We start from the raw sequence: 17935 nt of genomic DNA, 5'->3' as shown, positions 1-17935 counted from the left end.
GTTTCTCTGCATCAACAAAAGATAAGGTGTCTGTCAGGATGTCTGTGAATACAAAAGTGTCCACCATCCTGTGTCAAAGATCACCATACTTCTCTCCATTACACTAGAAATGGGACCTACACTGGGACAAATTGAAACAAAAATGTTTGATATCACTAAACGCACTTAGTGCCTTTATTGGTGGTGATAATGGCTTTTGTGCATCTGTAGTTTTGTCCATTTAACACCAGAATTTTAGCAATGTTGTCATATGCGATTGCAATTTGGGGCCATAAGTACAAAACACGCATCATCAGGTTTGAAGCAAAACTCCTGCGAAGATTATTTCGTCTTCCTCAATGCATCATGTTGAATACTTATATCTAGAATTTAACGTTAAGGGTATCTGGAACGTCTATATGGCCCAATGTGTCCTATTTTACCATCGCATACCATTAACGACTGTACACACAGAAACTATCATTGTCCCCTACATGAAGGCTTTCCTAGCCCTTGATGACAAAATACCGATTGGCACAATTGGTGTATTAAAACTGCTGCACATGAAGTGGTTATACGAGGAACCCAACATACGAGGAACCCAACATATTTCTCGCAGCTGATTTAAAATACTGGTTGAAGGGGAAAATTGGAAAATGTGCCTTCACCATATTGAACACCTATCATCAACTGTTGATTTCTGTAATGAGCGATGGTCCCGTACGACCATCCCAAAATATATATCTGCTTACACTGCCCCACATATTTTTTGGACATATCTGCTCCTTAAATTTAATGTTTTGGTAGCGTTATCACCGAAAAGCTGGCAGAACAAATTAGTATACCATCACACAGATTGTCGACTGTGCGGGAATCCTGTCAATGAAACAGTATCCCACTTGATTACTGAATGTGAACGCCTTGTGTTTTTATGACTCAAATATTTTAAGACATATAACAATATAGTAACTGAGTGTGAAATACCCTCACTATGGACAACTTTCTTCCAAGGCAACGATATTAACCTAATGTATTTTATTGTTAAGTTTTATCTTCATGTAGCTGATATTTTAACATGTCTTCGATAAGCTGTACTGTATTTTTAATCAGATTGTAATGAACTTGCTGAATGTATTTTATCTTTTGTATGTCGTGTTATACAAAGCCCTGTTGCTAAATGTATATCAATAAATAAATCTAAATTACAAATTACACTAGAAACTAAAGAATAATTCAGTACCTTTCTGGCCCCAGGAGAATGACTCCCATCTTCTGTGTTAAAGTTCCTGATTTGTTGAAACAGTTCCCAAATCTTATAACAGTCTTGTGTCTCACATGGTGTAAGGGGGAATGACTCCCTTCCCCTGATGGTAAAGTTCCGAACAATACTTAATACTTTCTCACATGGTGTCAGGGTGAATGGCTCCTGTTAAGACGGATTTCTGAACTCTGTCCTGGTGGCGCAGAAGTTCAGAAGGCCAACCTAATTACTTGGAACAGGGTAACCTCTGGACAAGCCAGACCAATCAAGGTAGCGATCGCGGCGGTCAAGACTAGGTCTCAAGAGGGGTGAGGGTGACTGAAAGCCCGCAATGAGCACACAAAGCAAGAGCGCTTACAAACTACTCCAAACAGTTATTATATCAAAAATAGATACACATTTATTTTAAGGCCTTTGAAATAATGACCGTAGCGAGAAAATCACAATATCACAATATTAAACCAACACATACCATATCAACACAATATACATACAAATACACAGTCGCAAGCGTTTAAAACACGAAATATGTAGTCCACCTGCCAGGGAAGGAAAACAGGCAGTGCGATAATGCTTTAGACTCAGTTCGCCTTCATAGGCACCTAACTAGATGGAAGTCCGAGCCCTGCGAAGAGTGGAGCCTTGTGCTCAAAGTACCTGCCACGCCGGTGCCGACGGGCACAAGGGGAAGCTCTTCGGAGGAAGTCAGGCGGTTCACGTTAGTGCACAGCAGAAGAAGAACAGGTTCCGCAACTCAAGCGCAGCTTCCACAGCGGGCAGAAGCAGAGCGCGAGCGCGGCAAAAGGGTGCTGTTTTTACACAGCAGGGAAAAGCAATGGGATACTGCAGGAGGGCGACCAGATCCTAGATATACTACTCACCGGTCCCCGAAGCAAGCAGACCCAGGCTTCTCCACGATAGTTTCAGCAGCTGGCAGGTTCAGAAGAGCAGGGAACGCTTTGTAGTCGTGTAGAGCAAAAAGACGTCCCAATCGACGAAACCGGCACAGTTTTGTTGCCGCACAGGACAACGGAGCGGCCGTGTGTATTCGAGTCAAATGAACCCTCCTCCCTTCAGACCTGGGAACGCCAAGCGTACGAAGCGTGGGAGAGGGACAAGGACTCACAATACAACACAACCTGGCGGCGGTTGCAGAGCCAAACTCCTTTGTAAGCTGGTCAGTCAACTGGATGGCCCAGAGACGCTTCCGAAGGCTTACTTGGCAGGAGATGGTTGAAGATGCCGGGAATAGCTGTTCCTGCTATTCCAAAGGTCGAAGCACCAGTACAGGCCTTCTGGTTCGATCAAAGGAGGACAGGGGCTCTCCGGACGACAGCAGTGCAAAGGAGGATTCCTTCAGCGGGTCACCAGCGATTCCTCGGTCCAGCCTCGTAGTTGCAGGATACTTGGCTCCTGTATTCCTTCGTTCGTGAGAACTCAGGAGATCGACATGGTAGTGGTGTTTCCAGCCCCCTCTTATCCACGGTTCCCTTCGCGCCAAAACGGAGGGGAGCCAATGGGAGATCCGCTCATCAAAACACATACCATACGTGGACCAATCACGGACCACGGTGGTCCCAGGCATTCACACCACCCTAGACTCTCTGGCACCCAGGATGTGTATTGGGACCAGACATCCCAGCCCACACCCTGGAGGCACACAAACGACATGTAGAAGCCCGCGAAAGCAACCACGTTTCGCGGGAAAGTACATGCCCAAATAAGGAAGGCCCCGGGTCGCCGGACCTGGGGAAGGTGAAGGGAGCAAGACGGTCAGTGGACAAGACAAAGGAGCCTCGCGGCCTGGCCATTTTGGGAGCCAGGCCACCATTTTGGGTTCAGTGCAAAAACGTGCTCAGAACGCCAAAAGGAGCTCAAAATAAACAAAACGATCGCTGCCACCATTCGAGTCCCTGAATGACTTGCACCGATCAAATACCATCCTAAAAGAGTATCTAGGGCCTGTAGAAGGCTAGAGACCCAAGAGAGCTGTAACTTAGCTTACAGTGCCCTCTTGTGTCGTGTTGCACTAAAGCTGCGACACGATAAAAGAAACTACGGGAAACCACGTTCCCCGGTACTGACTGTCTTAAGGGCATGTCAGTTTCCCCGTAAGAAAGGAGCGAAAGCCCAGAGAAGTGCGGCAGAAGGTTGTACTTCTCTGGCAAAGTCAAGAACAAGGTTAAAAACAATAGCAAAAAGTTTAGGGGTTGCCACATGGAAGGAAAATTCCCTACAATTACGAAATCTTTCCTAACACTCGCCCCTCCCAGACTATGGACAGGGGGAACTAATCCACCCCTGGATGAGTCTCTTGTTCAGGTCGGTTAAACATTCTGGACAACCCATCAGCATTGCTATGTTGGACACCTGGCCTATGCTCAATAGTGAAGTCGAAGCCTTGAAGACTTATGGACCACCTAAGCAACTTTGGATTCTCCCCCTTCATGTTCATTAGCCACTTTAACGGCTTATGGTCAGTCTGCACAGTGAAGTGGGTCCCATAGAGGTAGGGCCTCAGCTTCCTTAGGGCCCACACAACAGAGAAACATTCTTTCTCTACCGTGGACCACCTGAGCTCTCTGTCCTTAAGCTGGCGACTAATAAAACCGATAGGGTGTTCCTTACCCTTCTCATCTACTTGTGATAGTACAGCTCCTATCCCAGTGTCAGAGGCATCCGTCTGCACAATAAAAGGTCTTTGATAATCAGGGGCCCTGAGCACAGGGGCCTGGCACAAGGAGTCTTTTAAGCCATTGAAGGCCTTCTCACACTCGTCGGTCCAAGTTACCTTCTTGGGTTTCTTCGGAGTTGTGAGGGCAGTCAGAGGAGCAGCTATGGTACCATAGTCTGCCACAAAATTGCGATAATACCCCGTGAGTCCTAAGAAGGCTCTCACTTGGGTTTGCGTAGTGGGGGTAGGCCAGTCTTGTACTGCTTGTACTTTACTGGGTAGAGGCTGTATCCTCCCTCCACCTACTTCATGTCCAAGGTAAACCACTGAGCCTTGTCCAATCTGGCACTTACTAGCCTTTATGGTCAAGTGGGCTTTCTGAAGAGCCTGGAGCACAATCCTGAGGTGTTTCACATGGTCTTCCCAGGTGGCACTGAAAACTGCTATATCGTCCAGATATGCAAGGCAGAATTCGTCCAACCCATTCAACACATGATTCACAAGCCTCTGGAAAGTGGCAGGTGCATTCTTCAACCCGAACGGCATTACCCGGAATTGGTAAAGGCCGTCTGGAGTAGAAAATGCCGTCTTCTCCCTGGCATGTTCTGCTAACGCTATTTGCCAATAGCCAGCAGTGAGGTCAAACGTGCTGAGGTACTTGGAGGCACCCAAAGTATCCACCAGCTCATCTGTTCGAGGCAAGGGGTGGGCATCTGTCTTGGTGACAGCATTCAGAGCCCTGTAATCCACGCAGAACCTCAATTCAGAAGTGCCTGCCTTTGGAACCAGAACCACAGGACTGGACCAAGGACTACTAGAGGGTTCAATCACCCCAAGGTCTAACATTTTGTTGACCTCGGTCTTAATATAAGACCGTACTTTATCCGACATCCTGTATCCCCTACTTTTGGTAGGTACACTGTCTCCTGTGTCAATGTTATGTTTGCACCAAGGTGTCAAACCAGGGGACTGTGACAACAGGGGGGAAAACTGCCTAAGCAAACTTTTCACCTCAGCCTGCTGATCAGAAGTCAGGTGAGGGGCCACTCGGACACCCTCAACGGAGCTATCTGAAGGACCGCTCTGGAACAGGTCGGGGAGAGGTTCAGACTCCTCTTCCTCAACGTCTGATGCCAGTAGCAGTGCTGCGATTTCGACTCTTGGGACGAAAGCCTTCAGCCTATTCACGTGGAACACTTTTGGAGCCTGTCCAGGCCTTCCAAGGTCCACTAAATAGTTCACCTCACCCAGGGGCTCCACCACTGTGTAAGGGCCTGACCATTTGTCCTGTAAAGCGCGAGGCCTTATTGGATTCATGATCAGGACTTGCTGACCAGGTGTAAAGTTGATGAGGGAAGCTTTCTGGTCGTACCAATGTTTCACCAGCGCTTGCCCTGCCTTCAATTTATCACTAGCCAAGCCCATCAGAAGTACCATCCGTTTTCTGAGCCCTAGCACATAGTCAACTACATTGGTAGTAACAGGGGGAGTGGGCATCTCCCATCCCTCCTTGACAATGGCTAAGGGTCCCCGTACGGGATGACCGAACAGAAGTTTGAAGGGGCTGAAGCCAACACCCTCCTGTGGTACCTCTCGGTAGGCAAACAGCAAGCATGGTAAAAGAAGATCCCATTTTCTTCTCTGGGGCTCCTCCAGAGCCCCAATCACGCTCTTTAACGTCCTGTTGAAATGCCCCCCCAGACCATTGGTCTGGGGGTGGTATGCAGAAGAGAACCCGTAGGTGACCCCACATTCTTTCCACATAACCTGCCTATACTTCGACATAAAGTTGCTGCCATGATCCGGCACAACTTCTTTAGGGAAGCAAACCCTAGTAAACATGCCGAATAAAGCTTCTGCAACTGGCTTGGCAGTTACAGTTGTAAATGGGACGGCCTCAGGATACCGGGTTGCATGGTCGACCAGCACCAGGATAAACCTATTGCCTGAGGATGTTTGCGGGTCAAGGGGACCAACCATGTCGATCCCTACCCTTTCAAATGGTACCCCCACAACTGGGAGCGGTACCAACGGAGCTTGGATTGTCGCGCCAACCTTACCAGACAACTGGCAGGCGGCACAACTCCTGCAGTGACTTTCTACTTGCTCCCCCATCTTGGGCCAGTAGAAGTGCATGGATAACCTTTGCTTGGTCCTCCTCATACCAAGGTGACCAGCAAGGGGAACGACATGCGCCAACTGCAGGAGGAAGGGCCTAACAGCAAGGGGAACCACCAACCTCCTATGGTCTCCTTCTGTAGACTCTGTGGGCTCACTATACAGGAGTCCACCTTCCCAATAAATCCTATGCTTCCCAGGAGGTTCACCCTCAAGCTGGGAGCAGGCCTGTCTCCTTAGGCCTTCCAGAGATGGGCACTCACGTTGGCCTTTACTGAATTCGTCCCTATCAGGACCTCCTTCAACTAACAAGTCTTTTAGTTCAGGATGATCGTTGGGGTCGAATACTTCAGGCATCGCCACCTCCTCGTCAGGCCCGGGCGATTGACCAACTTCCTCCACCGCAGTGGTAGGCGAGCTCGGGGGAATATTCTCTTTCCCCCGTCTTGACTTGTAGACTCCTTTCGCCTTGGGTTTCCCCTTTGGCTGGGGCGGCGTATTGGACTTGGCCAATGCTGCCCGTGCTTGAGACCGTGTGTAGGGTCGTTTGGCAGTGTCTCCTACGAGCCCTAAAGCTCTGAGATCATTACCTAATAAGACCTTTCCCGGGACGTTTCTCTGAATGCTCACTGGAATCCTGACTGCTGTACCATTTAAAGTTAGATTAACAGGGATCACGGGAAACATACGGAGGGGGCCGTCAGCCAACTTAGTGGGCATCAGAGTAGCTCTGGCAACTTCCTCTGAGTCTACCAAGGTAGAATCCACTACAGTTCGACTGCACCCACTATCCCTAAGAGCTGGAGTATCCACTCCATTGATCAGCACACTGTCTTTAAAGTAGTGCTTGGTATTATCCGGAATCCTAGCATACGCCTCTGCGACTTTAGGCTCCCAGGAACCCAGGGACACTAAAACTACCTCGGCCTCTATTCCGCTGGGAAATGAGTCTGAGGAGAAGGATGCTCCTGTAATCTCTTCTTCCTCGTAGGAGGAGAAGGCCAGATTAGCGGAGTGGACCCCCAAAGGTCTAACCTTACAACGGGGATCCCCCTTCACATGGTCAGTTGCTCCACAAGAAAAACAAGCCCCAGTGGGTCTGTTTACGTAGGGAGGCTTATTGTAACCAGAGTTCTGTTTCGGAGGCGCACCTCCACTACCCTGTGAGTTCTCTTGTGTCTTACCCTTGTTTTTCTTTTTGTGGCCCTTTTGGGAAGAAGATTTAGCAGATTCCCCACCCTCCATATCTTTGGACTTTTTCCCCTCCTCCTGCTTACCAGGATGAGTTTTGTCCTTATGGGACACTCGATGTGACACCCATAAGTCTGCTGCAATGGCCAGCTTCTTAGGATCTATCTCCTTCGAATCGGCCAAATGCTGCTTAAGCTCCGGGGAAGAAGAAGCAAAAATGTGTTCCAGCATGACAAGATTTATCATGCCGTCGAAGGTAGAAACCTTATAGCCTTCGACCCAGCCAGTTAAGTTTTTCAAAGATTCAGCGACATAAGATACCCAAGTACCACCTTCCTTTTTCTTATACTCTCGAAAACGCTTTAAATATTGGGCCGGAGTCTTCCCAAACTTTAAAATGAGAGTCTGCTTTAACATTGCGAAATCAGCTCGCTCAGCCTTCGACATTTCCATGATGGCACTACAGCCAGAATGGGGCAGTCTACTGAGCAACCACGCAATCTTATCAGCACTGTCAACTTTTTGAACCTCGCATGCATACTCAAACGCATTCAGCCAGTCCATAATGTCATTCCTTTCTTCATACACACTGAGCAGATCTTTTGGAAACCGTGGATGAGAGGAGGCCCCAGACCCATGTCCAGGACCCTTGGATCCATTTGCAACCTGAAGCTTGGCCAGTTCCAACTGGTGATCCCTGTTTTTTTGTTTTTCTGCCTGTTCGATTTTTAGTTTGGCTATGCTGAATTCAAGCTCCTGCTGCCTAAACCGCAGCTCTTGCTTCTTGAATTCAAGCATAGCCTCCCCATCAACACTGGCAGAGGAAACATTAGACATTACATCCTCCCCGTCCTCGTGGTCGCGGTGGAACAGTGCGGCGGCAGAACCGTCGGTTCTACCAGTGAGAGCAGCCCCACCACCTTCCGCACTGTCCTCAGAAGTAATAGCGTCAAGCTGCGCTTCTTGCCACGCCACAATTCTTTGGATCATTTCCAATTTCGTGCCTTGAGAGGAAACACCTCTCTCCGCACACATCTTTTTCAGCGTTTCTGATTTGGAAGCATTTAAAGTTAACAACGTACTTGTTTCCATACTGTTTGATAGGACTATGGCCTTTTTAAAGTTATATTACAACAATTCACTACGTGTACTGTTTGGAATAACCTGAAATGCCTTAGTTCGAGCGCAACACTGGATACCTTCAGTCGTATCCCACCGCTGTACACCAATTTGTTAAGACGGATTTCTGAACTCTGTCCTGGTGGCGCAGAAGTTCAGAAGGCCAACCTAATTACTTGGAACAGGGTAACCTCTGGACAAGCCAGACCAATCAAGGTAGCGATCGCGGCGGTCAAGACTAGGTCTCAAGAGGGGTGAGGGTGACTGAAAGCCCGCAATGAGCACACAAAGCAAGAGCGCTTACAAACTACTCCAAACAGTTGTTATATCAAAAATAGATACACATTTATTTTAAGGCCTTTGAAATAATGACCGTAGCGAGAAAATCACAATATCACAATATTAAACCAACACATACCATATCAACACAATATATATACAAATACACAGTCGCAAGCGTTTAAAACACGAAATATGTAGTCCACCTGCCAGGGAAGGAAAACAGGCAGTGCGATAATGCTTTAGACTCAGTTCGCCTTCATAGGCACCTAACTAGATGGAAGTCCGAGCCCTGCGAAGAGTGGAGCCTTGTGCTCAAAGTACCTGCCACGCCGGTGCCGACGGGCACAAGGGGAAGCTCTTCGGAGGAAGTCAGGCGGTTCACGTTAGTGCACAGCAGAAGAAGAACAGGTTCCGCAACTCAAGCGCAGCTTCCACAGCGGGCAGAAGCAGAGCGCGAGCGCGGCAAAAGGGTGCTGTTTTTACACAGCAGGGAAAAGCAATGGGATACTGCAGGAGGGCGACCAGATCCTAGATATACTGCTCACCGGTCCCCGAAGCAAGCAGACCCAGGCTTCTCCACGATAGTTTCAGCAGCTGGCAGGTTCAGAAGAGCAGGGAACGCTTTGTAGTCGTGTAGAGCAAAAAGACGTCCCAATCGACGAAACCGGCACAGTTTTGTTGCCGCACAGGACAACGGAGCGGCCGTGTGTATTCGAGTCAAATGAACCCTCCTCCCTTCAGACCTGGGAACGCCAAGCGTACGAAGCGTGGGAGAGGGACAAGGACTCACAATACAACACAACCTGGCGGCGGTTGCAGAGCCAAACTCCTTTGTAAGCTGGTCAGTCAACTGGATGGCCCAGAGACGCTTCCGAAGGCTTACTTGGCAGGAGATGGTTGAAGATGCCGGGAATAGCTGTTCCTGCTATTCCAAAGGTCGAAGCACCAGTACAGGCCTTCTGGTTCGATCAAAGGAGGACAGGGGCTCTCCGGACGACAGCAGTGCAAAGGAGGATTCCTTCAGCGGGTCACCAGCGATTTCTCGGTCCAGCCTCGTAGTTGCAGGATACTTGGCTCCTGTATTCCTTCGTTCGTGAGAACTCAGGAGATCGACATGGTAGTGGTGTTTCCAGCCCCCTCTTATCCACGGTTCCCTTCGCGCCAAAACGGAGGGGAGCCAATGGGAGATCCGCTCATCAAAACACATACCATACGTGGACCAATCACGGACCACGGTGGTCGCAGGCATTCACACCACCCTAGACTCTCTGGCACCCAGGATGTGTATTGGGACCAGACATCCCAGCCCACACCCTGGAGGCACACAAACGACATGTAGAAGCCCGCGAAAGCAACCACGTTTCGCGGGAAAGTACATGCCCAAATAAGGAAGGCCCCGGGTCGCCGGACCTGGGGAAGGTGAAGGGAGCAAGACGGTCAGTGGACAAGACAAAGGAGCCTCGCGGCCTGGCCATTTTGGGAGCCAGGCCACCATTTTGGGTTCAGTGCAAAAACGTGCTCAGAACGCCAAAAGCAGCTCAAAATAAACAAAACGATCGCTGCCACCATTCGAGTCCCTGAATGACTTGCACCGATCAAATACCATCCTAAAAGAGTATCTAGGGCCTGTAGAAGGCTAGAGACCCAAGAGAGCTGTAACTTAGCTTACAGTGCCCTCTTGTGTCGTGTTGCACTAAAGCTGCGACACGATAAAAGAAACTACGGGAAACCACGTTCCCCGGTACTGACTGTCTTAAGGGCATGTCAGTTTCCCCGTAAGAAAGGAGCGAAAGCCCAGAGAAGTGCGGCAGAAGGTTGTACTTCTCTGGCAAAGTCAAGAACAAGGTTAAAAACAATAGCAAAAAGTTTAGGGGTTGCCACATGGAAGGAAAATTCCCTACAATTACGAAATCTTTCCTAACAGCTCCCTTCCACTGATGGTAAAGTTCCAAGCTATACTTTCTTAGTGTGCCAGGAGTATATCTCCCTTCTCCTGACTTCCAGTCTCAGATAGACCAGCAGAGGCATAGACAGGGTAGGGCCTGAGCAGGCAAGGCCCACTCAGCAGCATTGTGTGGGAATTTACAGATGTTAATGTCGCTGCGGTGGGCCCAACTATATCAGCTTGAGGCCCCATTTGTTAGACAATCCTGACTATGCCTCTGTAGCCCAGGGGAATGACTCCCTTCCCCGGGCCTTTTTAAACCTTACTGCCGGGTAAGTAAGCCGTACTCCTGGTATCTTGTTATCAGTTCCATGCAACCAATGGGAACCACTTCCTTCCCCAGGACTACTTTTCATTAGGATTCATACTTACAACACCCAATTCTAAGTGTTTGGAGGGTCCATGACTTGCTTTGGGTCCCAGAGACTGGCTTCTTTCTTCTTTGATCTGGCCCACTTGGTTTGCTTCCCTGCCAAGTACTGTCATGAGGAAGATGACTCTTATCACGTTCTTGCTTTGGGTCCCAGACCCTGGTTTCTCCTCTTCTTCGAACCGGCCTACTTTGTTCACTCCCCTGCCAAGTATTGCCACGAGGAAGACCAAAATGTACCTATTCCGAAGTATAGAAGGTTGCAATGGGCCTATTATATCCATCCCTATCGGGGAAAGGGGGACTACTATTAAAGGCAAAGGTTGTAATTGAGCCCGAGGAGGGTTATGTGGAGTGGTCTTTTGACAGAGAGAACATGTAGCGACAAAGTTCTTAACGTCAGCATGTATGCCTGTCCAGTAAAACCTGCTCACAACTCGTATTCAGAAGAAGATGACTCATATTCTGTTTAGGGTCCCTGACCCTCATTTGGCTGTCAATTGACTTATTCCTGCCAATGAAATGAGGGCTATCCCTCTCAACTTCCCTATGGTGTTTGGGGTACTCGACTCATCCCTGGTGGTCAACAGGCTTTGTTCCCCCACTGTGATGAGGAGGAGATGGTTGGTAGGATTTCTGCCCCTGCCGTGCCACCCAAGTGGTATGGTTGCAAAGGGGCCTAGGGACAACTGCATGCATCCTCGCCGTGCCGCCCTTTACCTTTTTTGGGGTTTTGGAATGTCGCTTGGGCTTCCTGGGATATTGCTTTCCCTGCAGCTGTGCAGCAGCATTCCTAGCTGCTTTCTGTGTTCCTTCCTCTTTTCAACACTGCTGTGCACAGGTTTGCTTCTGCAGACCTCCCTATCCTCAGACGCAGCGGACTCTCAGCTTCCTTCGAGCCCTCTCCCTCTGAATCAGCTATGCAGGTTTAAAACTCCCACGTTCAGAGCACAACACATCTGCGGCTGCCCTAGACTCAGTGCTTAGCCCATTGTCGATTTGTATCTAATGTTGCCAGCAGTGTCTGGGCCATTGTATAGGTCCTTAATCTCATTCACAGATTTCATCTTCTTTGCTCTGCAGGGCCAACTCATCCCAGTACTTGAATTGCCTAGGTTCCTGTTGTTCTCCTTCATCTCAGTATTTTTAAGAACCCTGAGGTACAATTCCTTATAACAATACATAGGTCTACTGCTACAAAGAGGTTGGCAGAGGAAGAAGAGGCTAGAGTATGTGGGGTGTAATGTTCTCATAAGGGCTGTACCCAAGATGGTTGTCTTTATCCCAGAGGGGGAGACCTTCCCCATGAGATCCTTCCGCATTATAACACTCCCAGGGGGAATATTGTATAGTGGCCTCACCTTCCTGTCCTCATGGTAAAGCTCCCCCCCACCTGGGGAGAAGCATTGACAACTAGTGAACCATCACACCTGGTAGGTAGGGTGTGTTGAAGGTGCCCGTTACATACCGTCAGACATGCGCATGTGGTGGTATGGGGTACAAAGTCATCGTCTTACTGTAGCTTTTGACCTAGCACACTAGGCTCCAGGACATGCCATTCATACAGCTGCTTTGACACACATCTTGATTCAATAGCGCTGTGCCAACTTCTTGGGGAGTGAGGTAAATGTGCCACACGGTCCACCTGGGTAGTGCTGGAAATCTGCGCAATGAATGATTGCCCATATCCGAGGTGTGCGATTATGTCTGTCCAGGGATGAAGAGTATCAACCTTCAGTCGTCCATCACAGACAGATGAGGATTGTGGATTACATGTCCTGCGTTCTCTCAATGTATGTGCCCCATTCCAGGTTGCTACACCTATGTCAACAGATCACTGTGGCATGTATATGTGCCATGTGTCAGTTGCATATGTAGGTGGCATGTGTTAGCCACATATTAGTGATGTGTGTCTTGCTGGGTGCATTGGTTGATGTGTCCCTTTCTCCGATCTTGCAGCCTCAGTAGCCAGGGACCCCATGCCCCAGAATGACGCCCGCAAAACCCATGAAGGTGTGCCCGAGCTGCAACCCACACACTGGAGGACCAGACGGAAGAGGATGGTGGAGGTGACGGAGGTGCTTGTGCAGATGGAGCAGGAGGAGGCACAGGAGTGACAGCAGTCAAAGTCTGCAGAGAATACTGTAGCTGTGTCTGCTATGGCTCATGTGCTTCCTTCTGCTCCACCTTAGGTGTCCGTAGATGGGGGTATATGGGGATAATTGCCCCCGTATTGGCTGCTTTGCCCACCCTTATTGGTGACCTGCCCCCTCCCCTCTCTGGCAAATAACTCTTTCCAGGAGCCTTAAAGGTGCCCCTTTGCTCAGCCGTCATTTGTGCGTTTGCAGGTTACGTTTGCCTAGCCTGGGTTCTTTCTTCTGGCCTGAAAGGGACACCACAGGAATCAATGAGTCCTGAATATAACTGGGGTGGGGGCCATCACTGTTAAAAGCAGGCTACCTGTGTGGTGGGCAGACTATTGTTTTCCAAATGTGCATCTTACACTTGTCTAGAAAAAAACAAAAAAAGACGTTTCCAGCCTGAAACATGCTCTTAAACTTAGTTTCACTTGTTTAAAAAATATATTTATTTTTTTGTCGGCCTACGACACAAATACTGTGTGATTTTCTGTACCCCTTCCTTTGTGTTTTATCACAGGATATATTTCTAAAGCTATTATATCATATATGCTTGTCACAAATAAATGCTTCTACTGTGCTGACAGCAGTTATTAGGAAATTAAACTGTGGGTTCATGTGTGCCAGATTTTGATATTCACTATGGCGGCAGAAATTCACCCACCCTCACCCTGAATATAAGCAAACTACCACCCCAACCCATCCCCTGAGTGAACACATTTTATAGCACGTGTTTTGTTTTAAAAGGAATTGCAAAAAGTGGTAAGATTTACAGCCAGTTTTAAATTCGTAGCAAGTCACTGAACCTGCTAAGCAACCCTGGTAGTCTTCTACTGAAGGACATGTCTATGGATTCATTAATGTGGTCAAAATTGCTGCTTTAACAACAGTGCAGTCAACACAAGAAAGGGGGTCCCCTGAATGTACCTATTGTATGAAGTAATTTCAACACAGTTGGACCTACAATGAGGGTCAACAATTATTTGTACTGTTGAACTAATCACTATGAAGATGCACAACACAATATAAAATATCCAGCCGGTGCTACAGTCAAACTTTTAAGAACACTATACTTGATATTTTTAATTTATTCCAGTTGATACAAATCCAACGAAATACTGTAAGGCATACAATGCACTGTTCATTCAATTCTCCGAACCTAACAAAAAATAATAATAGACATAACCATTGTAAATAAAAGGTGTACACAATTGTTGCATTTCATGCACAGTTGATGTCTAAATGCCGTCTATTTGACAAAACAAAAACAATTTTTTTAATGAACATGGGGTTAGGAGTGAACAGATGCACACATAGGTATAAATACAGTTATATACACGTCAAGTTGGCTTGGAAAACCCAATCCCTCTCCTGTATTCCTGGCCCTATCTGACTAAGCTCGACAGGTTCTACATATGCCAGTTACCCCTGATTCTTACAGATGTAAATTGGAAATTGACACATCGAAGGTCTATGTCCTATACATATGCACAGACCATTATTCTGTGAGAAATGCCCCACTGATGTGGGCCGGACGTTTCGCCAGAAAGTGGATTACGCTGCCTTCTTCAGGACCCCAAGGGAAGTTGGAGCTCTGTGGATGTGATATGAATAAAATTACTAACACATACATATTAAAACCAGACTAAAAACTGTGTGTTGCTAGTATAAACGTGGGGAGCATGAAGGAAAAAGGAAAAAAAGACATTTTTTTATTTTTATTTTTCCCTACCAACCACTACCAAAGTACCATCTCCTACCAAATGTTCCATCACCTAGTGTTGTAGCATTTCCAATAAAAGAAAGAGAAAACATCCACCAAAAAAGTCCCCAAAGCCGTGAAAAATGAAAACAGAAATCTATTACACCAGAGAGAAAGTAGTGAAACAGTTCACCATGCTTGTTTCGTGTTTGAAGGGATGACCTCCCCGTGCACAGATGTCACATCCCCTGCACCTCAGTGCCTCAAACCCGAGAATTAAGTGGCCACAAATTGATAAACTTACTGGATTTGATGAACAAAGATAATTATCCCTGAACAAGTAACACCAATGCTGGTGTACTGCTGAGGTTAGATGGTGACAAATTTAATTGCCAGCGCAACTCCGCCAAATGGCATAGCTGTATTGAGAGAGATATAGTTTGATTAGATACCTTAACAACAGTGCAGTTCATATACATGACTTCAAAGTCAGCAGTATTTAATCTCCAGCTACACTGACCCTGTTCATAGATCCATAAATGGTGTACCTGTGGCGGCTTCACCATAATGGGCTAGAGGCTCTGATCCAAGGGGCCCCTCGCCCCTTATGGAGGAGCCAAGGAGCGAGCCCTGTGTAAACAGTGAGCACTCCCTCGGCTGCTTTTTGCAGCTGAGGGTGTGCCCTTCAGCTGGCTTGAACTGTTAAAGGAAAACACAGTTCAGTTTGAGAGTTCTGTTCCCTAGTCTTGCATATCCAATGAACCATGCAAAGCCAGGGGTGTTTTGCTTCCCAAACATTGCATGGCACCTTGGCGATGCTAGCTGAGGAACTGCATGTTTGTATGTGCGATAGTAAGTGCTATTATGCCTCCTCATGCATACAAACAGAGCAGGCCACTTCGTCATCAGCGCTCTAGCTCTTGCGTGCATGTACACGAGCCATAGCGTGCTCTTTGCTTCCTGCTTCCTGTTCATGCTATGCAGAAGCTGCTGCACTGTGTGGGAATATCAGGAGTGAGGCAGAAGGTTTGTTAATTTAAATATGTGTATGTATTTGTGTTTTCCTGTGGTGTGTGTTATGAGTGAGTGTATGATGGGTGTACGTGTGAATGAGCGACTGCATGCTGCATTTGAAGGTTGTGTGAATGTGTGTGCATGTGTTTTTGTACTAGGACGTGGAGCTTATTTTGGCAGAAGCAGGGTTGTGCATGAGCCAATAAGCTCCCGGGGTGAGGACTGGAGTGGACCAGGGGGACAAGCATGGTATTTTCTTTTTATTACTGACCATCTATGATAGATGTTTAGTAAAAAATATCATGCCTACTAATTTGGCCCCCAAGCACCTCGCATGCACACATAATCATATTGTGTGTGTGAGAGGTGATGGGTGAACCAGAAGGCAGGCATGGCATTTTTCACTGGGCATCTGTGGTAAAGCAAGCATTATAAGTGTTATTATGTAGCTAGACTGGTATTTTGATGAAGCAAGCATAGCCATAACGTATTGTAGTATGCCATTTGTATTGGGCATCATTGATAAAGCAAGCATGATAAGTGCTAGCAGCTAGTCTAGCTATTTCTTACTGTGGCATAATATTTTGTATTGGGCATCTTTGATAAAGCAAGCATGAAATGTTGTATTATATAGCTAGAATGGCATTTTAATGCAGCCAGTTTGGACATATTTGCATAATGTGGCAGGGCATTTTTAATAGTAAAGACAACTGGGGGCTGTTCTTACGTGGGGATACTGCCATATTTTGGCAGAAAAAGCATTGACATGATTTCTTATAGTATAATTATTGGCATTATGTGTAAAGCAAACGTGAATATGTGCTTAAATGGGAATACTTGCATATATTGGTGCAGTCAGCATGGAATTGTTACGCTCACCTGGTTTCTGCGGAGGCGTCAGGGCACGGTTGCAGCCCTCCCTGGAATTAGATCACCCTCTTCTGGTTTCCGCCCCTGTAGATCAGCTGTGGGCGGAGACAATCGGTGGCACTGCTCCTGTGTGGATATGGGGAAACGTGAGTGCGCTGATAGGTGACTGTGGTATCTCCCTATCCTTTCGACCCAATGTGCGATTTCAGTGGGCACGTACCGGCCCATAAGGCTCACCTGTTAAGTGTGAATGATGAGCTCTCAGTCCTGCTACTTCTGTCAGGGGCGCTTGTTAATGGAATCGAGTTCCTTCACTGATTCCAGAGTATTAGTCCAGTCCAGCTGCGACTAAGCTCCTCTTTCTGCTTTCTCTCAATGTCTCTAGTCTTTTCCCCTTTTTCTGCTTTCTCTCAATGTCTCTTGTCTTTTCCTTTCTATCTGCTTTCTCTCGATGTCTTGATGTTTTTGCTCTCAACGTTGTTGTTTTCCCCTGAATAACGTTCCTCTTTGTTTTCTCCCAATAGATGGAAATGCAGCCTAACTACGGCTGTGTAGGTGCGGAACACAGCTGAGCGGAAGATGGAGGCGACCGCAATGTCCGGCAGCAGCTGAGTGATGGCTTTAGGAAGGCGCAACGTTAAATGGCAGCGCACCTTTAACGAATGTCTGTCATGTGTCTAACCTTGTCTTTTGCCTTTCTTTTGCAGGTACTGCGAGTTTGGATGAAGCGTGTCGTGCCACGGTGCCCAGATGATGCTGTCTGCATTCCGAAATGTTTACAGGTGTGCGGCGGTGCCAAGAAGAAGATGACTGCGCTCCGAGATGTTTGCAGGGGAGCTGAAGTGCCAGAAAGAAGCGATCAGATGAGAGCAGGATCCTCCAGATGGTGAGTATGAATGTAGATGGCAGGATCTCCTCAGGTAAGTTGAATCCCAGGCGACGGTGAGCATTACACTGCACGGACGTGCAGAATAACACAAAGCATGTGCCTTGGGGTTGGGCTGGCTTTCATAGCTGACCTCTTAAGGCCACGCCCGCCTGCACACTCCTGCATGCCATACCTTGCCACTCCTAGAAGTTGCACGTGCAGATGCAGATGGAGACCACACCCGGACTAGTTACACTCAAATGAGAGTTCTTGAGAGTATTCTTGCCCATAATAAAAGAGTTCATGTTCCATTCTAAGCACTTCTGCCCATAATGAAAGTGTCTTGTTTAAGTTCTTCCATGAGCCTGGCGCCAAAGGCGCCAAGACTGTGTCCAACCAGGCAC

At 47.6% G+C, this 17935-nt stretch overlaps 1 long non-coding RNA gene across 1 annotated transcript; it reads right to left on the bottom strand.

The window, feature by feature from the left end:
• Nucleotides 1-14145: 14145 nt before the first annotated feature.
• LOC138504818 (uncharacterized) lies at nt 14146-17593 on the bottom strand. The gene is made up of 3 exons (XR_011279994.1): nt 16673-17593; nt 15084-15198; nt 14146-14671 (listed from the first exon to the last, which is right to left on the bottom strand). It is a non-coding gene; the product is annotated as an uncharacterized lncRNA (long non-coding RNA).
• Nucleotides 17594-17935: the final 342 nt, after the last annotated feature.

The sequence above is a fragment of the Ambystoma mexicanum genome, chromosome 11, assembly GCF_040938575.1.
Source record: "Ambystoma mexicanum isolate Mex_15411 chromosome 11, UKY_AmexF1_1, whole genome shotgun sequence".
Classification (NCBI taxonomy): Eukaryota; Metazoa; Chordata; class Amphibia; order Caudata; family Ambystomatidae; genus Ambystoma; species Ambystoma mexicanum.
This window is presented reverse-complemented; position numbering and strand designations above follow the sequence as displayed.